Genomic DNA, 8167 nt, shown 5'->3' with positions numbered 1-8167 from the left:
GTTTGGGAAAAAGTCACTGCAAGTTGTCAATTGATTATCTATGAAAAACCTAAGTGATTCGTGATTTGGACCAGAATTAATCACAATAATTCCTAAACAAATAAAACTAACAATCTAAATCATCTAACACGTACGAAAGTGATTTAGATTGTTGCTTCAAAAATAATAAATCGACACAACCAATTTTTACGTGGAAAAACCACAATTGGAGCATCTCCAATTGTGATTAAAAAACTACGGGCGAAACGCTACTAATCAATCCACTATGAAAGACGGAAAGAATACAAAAAACACCAAACAAATTACCCAAACTTTATCCATTTGTCTTTAACAATCTGTATCTCTTTCACTGCTGCCTTCATCTCGAAATTGATCAGTTTGATATTGAATCCACAACATCCATGTCGAGTTAACGACCACGCACAGCTTCAAACTCCTTCGAATACTCTACGCTTGAATCTCCATAGTCCACCAAAGAACAAAACTCTTGTATTGATAAAAAAACAGACTGACAACCCTTTGATTTAACTCTCTTAATCCATGAATAAACTCACAAAGAAATCAAAGGAAAACTAGCATAGAACCTTCTGAAGAAAATCCTAGAACCCCAAAAATAATATTTAGAAGTCGTACCCTAAAAACTGATGAAAACGCAGATTTATAACAAACAGATCCGCGATCACCGCTCGAGCACAGGAATGGTCGCTTGAGCGAAGTGACTAAAACGCGTGTTTCTGGACAAGGTTTACGCTTGAACGCTGGAACTTACGCTTGAGCGTGAAAACACGCCTCTTAGTACTTTTGCAAACAAGCCTAATTACTGAGAGTAAGAGATTTCCGCTCAAGCGCAACTTTCCCCGCTTGAGACCAAACAAGGAAAAATTACAACTCGATGAATCCAAGTTTGTTCGCGGAATTGGTAACAAGCAGGGACCTAACAATCTCCTTCTTTGTCAATTCCCGGACAAAACTCTAACAATTTTTTTTAACAAACACACGCACTAGACACACAACCTAACAAAAACAAACTCTCTAAAGCAAACTGGTTTAGACATATCTTGAACAACCCACTTGTTAAAAAAAACACCAACTAAAACTGTGGAAATAGGAGATGAATATAAACAAATCCAAATATATCAAAAACATCCAATATTCCAATATCCATATCTATCCAATAACTAGAACTATCAATGTCTAGGCCAAAAAACAAATATCCCCTGTGAGAGTGTCCAGTTGTCACGTCCCAAACCCGCCCCTTAAGGTTTAGCGACGTAACCGGCTAGTAATCTTGGGATTACCAAAGGGCTCTTAACAGAATAACAAAATATAAGGGGTTGCGAAAGCAAGCACACAAAATACAAGGTCCATAGAACTGTGAAGACGTACATGAGACAAATAAGTTTAAACTTATATAATATCAAATTTCCATAAGACTTGTATTACCATACATAATGTCATGAGGGACTTAGCCCAACGTACAGATAAGCAAAACAACCAACAAAAACATCTTCACGAGGTTCACAGAACTTGACTTCTTAAAAGGGAATCTCCTCGGGAGGCACAGTGGTTGGCTGACTCAAAAACACTCCAGGCAGCAACTTAGGCCTGGTCACGCGCTTACTCACATATATAACATAATATAAATAGTGAGCGGAAGCCCAATGAATAATAACAGAGTAAAGGGTTTAAATGAATGATGTCCATAATAGATTCAGAAATCAGAGTTCATACCAAAAACAGATGTCTATATACAGAAATTAGAGTTCATGCTTAATCATACATGGTACATCCATTAGCGTTATCATGCTTGTTAGTTCCATAAGGAACCTCTAGTACCGGGAAACTTGTATCATACTTCAGCCACTGTATTATTACCCCCGGAAAAGGGCCTTGAAACCACGGTATTATTACCCCCAGGCAAGGGCCTTGTGCTAAAAATGCCACGAATACATTTCAAAAATTTGGACAATCATTCATTCATATAAAACATTGCATTTCAAAAAATTGATCATTTTATAACATCAGAAAATAATTAAAGTTAAACATAACTTTATAGAGTTATTACTTGCAGATGGCTCCACTTCCAGAACAGACAAATCAGATAACTTGTGGCGCGTGACCTACACACACTTGGTTGGTAGTTAACTTCTTTCGTTTCACTCTTAGTGTGTTTCTAGGTCTTAACCTCTTATTGTGTCTTAATCATGGCCTAGGAATGCCTAAGATGCAATGTAGATGCCAAACATACACTTTGGAACTCTTAACAAAACTTGCTGAAAATAGGGGACACGCTCGAGCATTACTTCCCTCGCTCGAGTGGACATATAAACATGTAAGGGGTTGCTCAAACGCAACTTCCCTCACTCGAGCGGTCTGTAAACTTTGCAAAAGTACTGATTGCTCGATTTTTCCGCTTGACGCTTACTCGACACTCGCTCGAGCGTGAGACTCATGTCCTTGCTTGAGCACAATTCTTGTCGCTCGAGCGGTCTGCAAAACATGTAAACTTCTGGGAGCATTCATTTTACACTCAAGCTAACCTTCGGTCGCTTAAGCACAGGATTAGTCGCCAAGCGGAGAGGCAGAATCTGGAATTTTCGGATTGTTCTGTCATGTGAAAAACTCAATTCCAAAGCTGCAAATCATGGTCTTTGGGGCAAAAAACTTAAGGAAACTTGAGGAAATACTTGTAAATGGATAAAACATGGTGAATTCTAAATCATTTCACAAAATTAAGTCCAAAAGCTTATCAATTATTTTAAACTCAACCTTGAAATTGTGAAAACATATCATTATATATCATACATGTGAAGGTGCAAGTTCAAAGCTTTCAAAACATGATCCAATGAGGTGTCTAACTCAAAAACATGTTGAATTCTTAGAAGAAGATCAAGGTAAGGACATGTAAGAGGAAATTCTTTGAAAATAATCTCAAATTGTGATGAAATGAGCATGCATGCATGATATGGTTCAATTCTCTTCAATTCTAACTCAATTCTTGTATCAACCAACTTAATTCTTTAGAGTTCAAGTCCTACACATCATATTTGTACAATCTAAAGGTTGGATTTTTGCCTAGACCTCCTAAGATGAGAGCTAGAGGCTTAATTCTAGAATCTCCAAGTCCAATCCTTCTTCTTCCTAGCAATTCCCCTTAGTTGAGCTCAAATCTCTCCTTTCTCTCCCTCTCTCATGTTTTTGGGCTCAAGGAGGATGAAATGAATGTGCAAAAATGATCTCAAGGAGTTAAATTAGCCTTATATAGGCTTGATTAGGGAGTTTAAGCAATTGAGCTTACCACTAATCAAATGGACACTACTTTATTTTAATTAATTCGTTCCGAATCGAACTTCAATTAAACCTACCAAAAAATTCTAAAAATTCCAATTAACACAAAAACCAAGTCAATTTCATGATCGGATGCCAATAAGGCCTTCAATTTGCAGTATAAAACAGAAACAGAAACAGATATTCTTACGATAGACAGATAAAAACTCATATAGCTTATAACACATGCGGTTAACTTAAGATTTCATCTTAATTACTTATTAGGCATAATTAATCCTGGTTAATCAACTAATCACAGGTCGGGGATGTTATAGTCTTCCCCCCCTTAAAGAGTTTGGTCCTCAAAACTCGAATTACCTTCATTTTGGAAGAACACTGGATCCAGAGGAAATAAATCATGGTATCTCTTCATCATGTCTTCTTCTGTCTCCCAAGTTGCATATGTCCCTCCGTGGTTTTGCCAATCAACTTTTATTAATGGTATTTCCTTGTTCCTTAGTCTTTTAATTCGGCGGTTCACAATCTGTATTGGCCTTTCTTCATACGTGTAGTCATCTTTTAAAGCACATGTATTGGTTCAATGACATGGAGTGGATCTCGTAAGTAATCCTGAAGCATTGAAACATGAAAGATGTTGTGCATATTTTCCATCACCGGAGGTAAGGCTACTCGGTATGTTACCAAGTTGATTTTCTCTAAAACTTTATACGGGCCAACGTATCTTCGTGCTAGCTTTCCGTTCACCCCAAATTGCGTCTGACCCTTCATTGGAGTTACTTTTATAAATATGTGGTCTCCGACTTTGTATTTCCTATCCCTTCTCCAGACATCCGCATAACTCTTTTGACGGCTCTGTGCGGTTTCAGATGCTGTTGAATCAGTTTCACTTTCTCAGTTGTTTCTTGCACAATTTCTGGTCCTAACAACGGTCTATCACCTACCTCAGCTCAGCAAATTGGAGATTGACACTTCCTATCATACAAAGCTTCATAAGGAGCCATGCCGATACTCGAATGGTAGCTATTTTTATACATAAATTTAGCCAATAGTAAGTAGGTTTCTTAACTGTCTTGAAAGTCTACGACACACATCCGTAACAAGTCTTCCGACATATGAATGGTCCATTCAGATTGGCAACATTTGGATGGTCCATTCAGATTGGCCATCTATTTGTAGGTGATAAGCACTGCTTAGTCTCAATTCAATCTTTAGAGCTTGCTGTAAATTCTGCCAAAATCGTGAAGTGAACTTAGGATCTCTGTCAGATACAATAGATGCTGGCACATTATGTAATCTCACAATCTCATTAACATACAAGTTAGCCAACTTATCTACATTATACAAAGATTTGATAGGTAAGAAATGTGCGGATTTAGTCAAACGATCAACAATTACCCAAATGGAGTCCATATCTCGGGGAGAGCAAGGTAATTCCACAATGAAGTCCATCGTGACATGTTCCTATTTCCATTCCGGTATTGGAAGCGGCTGTAGCAATCCAGCAGGTCGTTGATGTTCAGCTTTAACTTGTTGGCAATGTAAGCATCGAGCCACAAAATCTGCAATGCTTTTCTTCATATCAGGCCACCAGAAATTTTGTTTCAAATCACGGTACATCTTTGTATTCCCCGGATGCATAGCAAATTTTGAATTGTGAGCCTTGGTCATAACATGTTTCCTTAAATCAAGACAATCCGGTACACAAAAATCTATTCTAAAATTTTAACACATCATTTTCAATCACGAACCCGGGCCTCGGTTTTGAGTCAATTTCATCGAAAATTTTCTTCAAGAACTCATCTTCATGTTGTTTCTCTTTAATCTCTTCAATGATTGCAGGTTGAGCAGCAATGGCGACTAAGATCCCGCCTTGTTCATGCAGTACAATTTTAATCTCATTCCTTTCTAGATCACATATTAACTCCTTCTGACCGGTAAGTAAACATAACAAATTACCCATGGATTTTCGGCTCAAGGCATCTGCAACGGTATTGGCTTTTCCTGGATGGTACAAGATTTGCAAGTCATAATCCTTGATCAACTCAAGCTATCGTCTCTGTCTCATGTTCAGTTCTTTTTTAGTGAAGAAATATTTGAGGCTTTATGATTAGTGTATACTTCATAAGTCACACCGTATAGATAATGTTGCCAAATTTTCAAAGCAAATACTACTGCTGCTAATTCAAGGTCATGGGTTGGATAGTTCTTTTCATGAGGGCGAAGTTGTCGAGAAGCATAGGCAATTACTTTTCCATTTTGCATCAACACAAACCCCAAGCCCCTATAGGAAACATCACTATAAATTTGAAATCCATCAGTACCATTAGGCAAAGTCAAAATTGGTGCAGTTACTAACCTGGTCTTTAACTCTTGGAAGGCAGCCTTTCTTTGATTAGTCCAAGCAAATGGTGTAGCTTTCTGTGTCAATTGAGTGAGTGGCAAAGCAAGTTTGAAATTTTTTTTTACAAATCTGCGATAATAGCCTACAAGTCCCAGAAAACTTCGAACTTTTGATACATTTGTTGGTCTAGGCCAGTCTACGATAGCTTTAATTTTCTGTGGGTCAACGGAGATGCCATCCTTGTTGATTACATGTCCCAGAAATGGGGAGGCTCTATTTACACACCACATTTTGTCTCAAGAAACACCATTAATTAGTTTATTTTTTATTACAATTTTAACCTTAGGTAAAATGACTATAAAGGACAAGCTATAATACACACCATTTGTATAATTACCATAAACAACAATAATAAATATAATACACATCAACAATTTCAAACATGTTACTTACGTATCTTGTTTCTCAAGAATCCAAAAACCCTAAAACAAAAACCAAAAACCCTTAAAAAATAACCAAAAATATATATATTATTGAAGATTTTGATTGGATTCAATGATGGATGCATCTGGCAATACTCATTCGGAACAATGGAGCAAGGAAAAGGTTATTTTTATTTTTTTCGTTTTGGTTTACTTGCTAAGTGGTAAACTATTTGTATTAGTTCGGTTATCCAGAATCGAATAATAAATTAATGTTCGACTACTTACAACCAAAAAAATTGTACATGTTCAGTTTTATAGTGTCGAACTTTCTCCAAATATTCGGTTTTTAAGTATCGAACAAACACTATACATTCGGTTAAAACAATCGAGCAAATGCACTTAGTTCAATTCTGTACTGCCATTAAATGAAGTTTTTGTGCTCTCGATAATCATGGATTGTTGTATTGCCCTAACTACACTCCTAGATCCACCCAATTTTTTCTTCTTAACGGTACAATCCAAACTCCTTGTTAGAAAATTCACTTCCCGTGATCTCCAAGGCCACCGATTTTGATCATCAGGCTTCAAATTCTCCGTCTGATTCCTCACCACCATCGTTTTCCTCCTCTCCGTTTGATTCCTCATCGGAGTGAGGGTAAAGATGGAAGATTGTGGGTAGATTGTGGGTGTGGTGTATAAAGAAGGGTAAAGATGGAAGATTGTGGTGTGTATTGAGCAAAATATTTATTTATCAAAATAATTAAAGATGTGCCTTGAGTAATGGTTTGCCTTGAGACAAAATGTGGTGTGTAAATAGAGGCACCCCCAGAAATGTCATGCTATCAAGCCAAAATTCACATTTGGAAAATTTTGCATATAACTTTTTTTCCCTTAGGGTCAGTAAAGCAACTCTCAGATGATTTTCATATTCTTCCCTGTTTTTAGAATAAATCAATATATCATCGATGAACACAACAATAAACTCATCAAGAAATTGTTTGAACACTCTATTCATTAAGTCCATGAATGCTGCAGGTGTATTAGTTACTCCAAATGGCATGACTAAGAATTCATAATGTCCGTATCTAGTTCGGAAAGCGATTTTCTCAACATCTTCTGCTTTCACCTTTAGCTGGTGATATCTAGATCTAAGATCTATCTTAGAGAACACTTGTGCTCCTTGAAGTTAATTAAACATGTCATCTATTCGGGGTAGTGAGTATTTGTTCTTGATAGTTATTTTGTTCAACTCACGGTAGTCAATACATAGTCTTAAAGACCCGTCTTTGTTTTTAACAAATAACACTGGAGCACCCCAAGGTGAAGTGCTCGAGTGAATAAACCTCTTGTCTAACCGTTCCTGAAGTTGAATTTTCAATTCTTTCAATTCAGAGATGGACATTCTGTATGAGATTTTAGAAATTGGTTGTGTCCTAGGTACTACATCAATGGTGAACTCATTTTTCCTATCAATTAACTCTCCAGGTAGGTTATAGGAAATACATCAGAAAATTCACAGACTAGGGGAATATTTTCCAAACTAACACTATCTGATGATACAGTCAACACACAACACAAGTAGCCCCAACAACCTTTTCTCAACAATTTCCTAGCTTTCATAAATGAAATCAAGTATGGTGGAGGAACTATCCCATTTCCAATAAAAACAAACTCAGGCATGTCAGGTGGTCTAAACACAACATATTTACTCATACAGTAAATGGTGGCACAGTATTTAGTTAACCAATCTATACCCATAATACAATCAAAATAATCAATGCTCAAGGGCAGTACATCAACATATAACGTCATATCACCAATCATAATATCACATGCTGGATAAACATAAGAACATATCATAAAACCCCCAGACGGTGTAGATAAAGATAGTAAACAGTTCATAGGTTCTAACGGTCTAGTTAATTTTTTTAGAAAAAACATGCGATACAAATGAATGCATGGAACCAGAATCAATCAGCACATAGGCATTCTGAGCACAGATAGAGATTATACCTAACACCATTAACTTAGTATTCTACGCATCCCTAGGCACTAATGCAAAAACCTGGCCTTGTCTCAAAGGTTCTCCTCCAGTATTGGCCCTCACATTCGT

This window comes from Camellia sinensis, chromosome 8 (assembly GCF_055761805.1).
Source record: "Camellia sinensis isolate YWXY chromosome 8, ASM5576180v1, whole genome shotgun sequence".
Taxonomy (NCBI): Eukaryota; Viridiplantae; Streptophyta; class Magnoliopsida; order Ericales; family Theaceae; genus Camellia; species Camellia sinensis.
Note: the sequence above shows the minus strand (reverse complement) of the source record.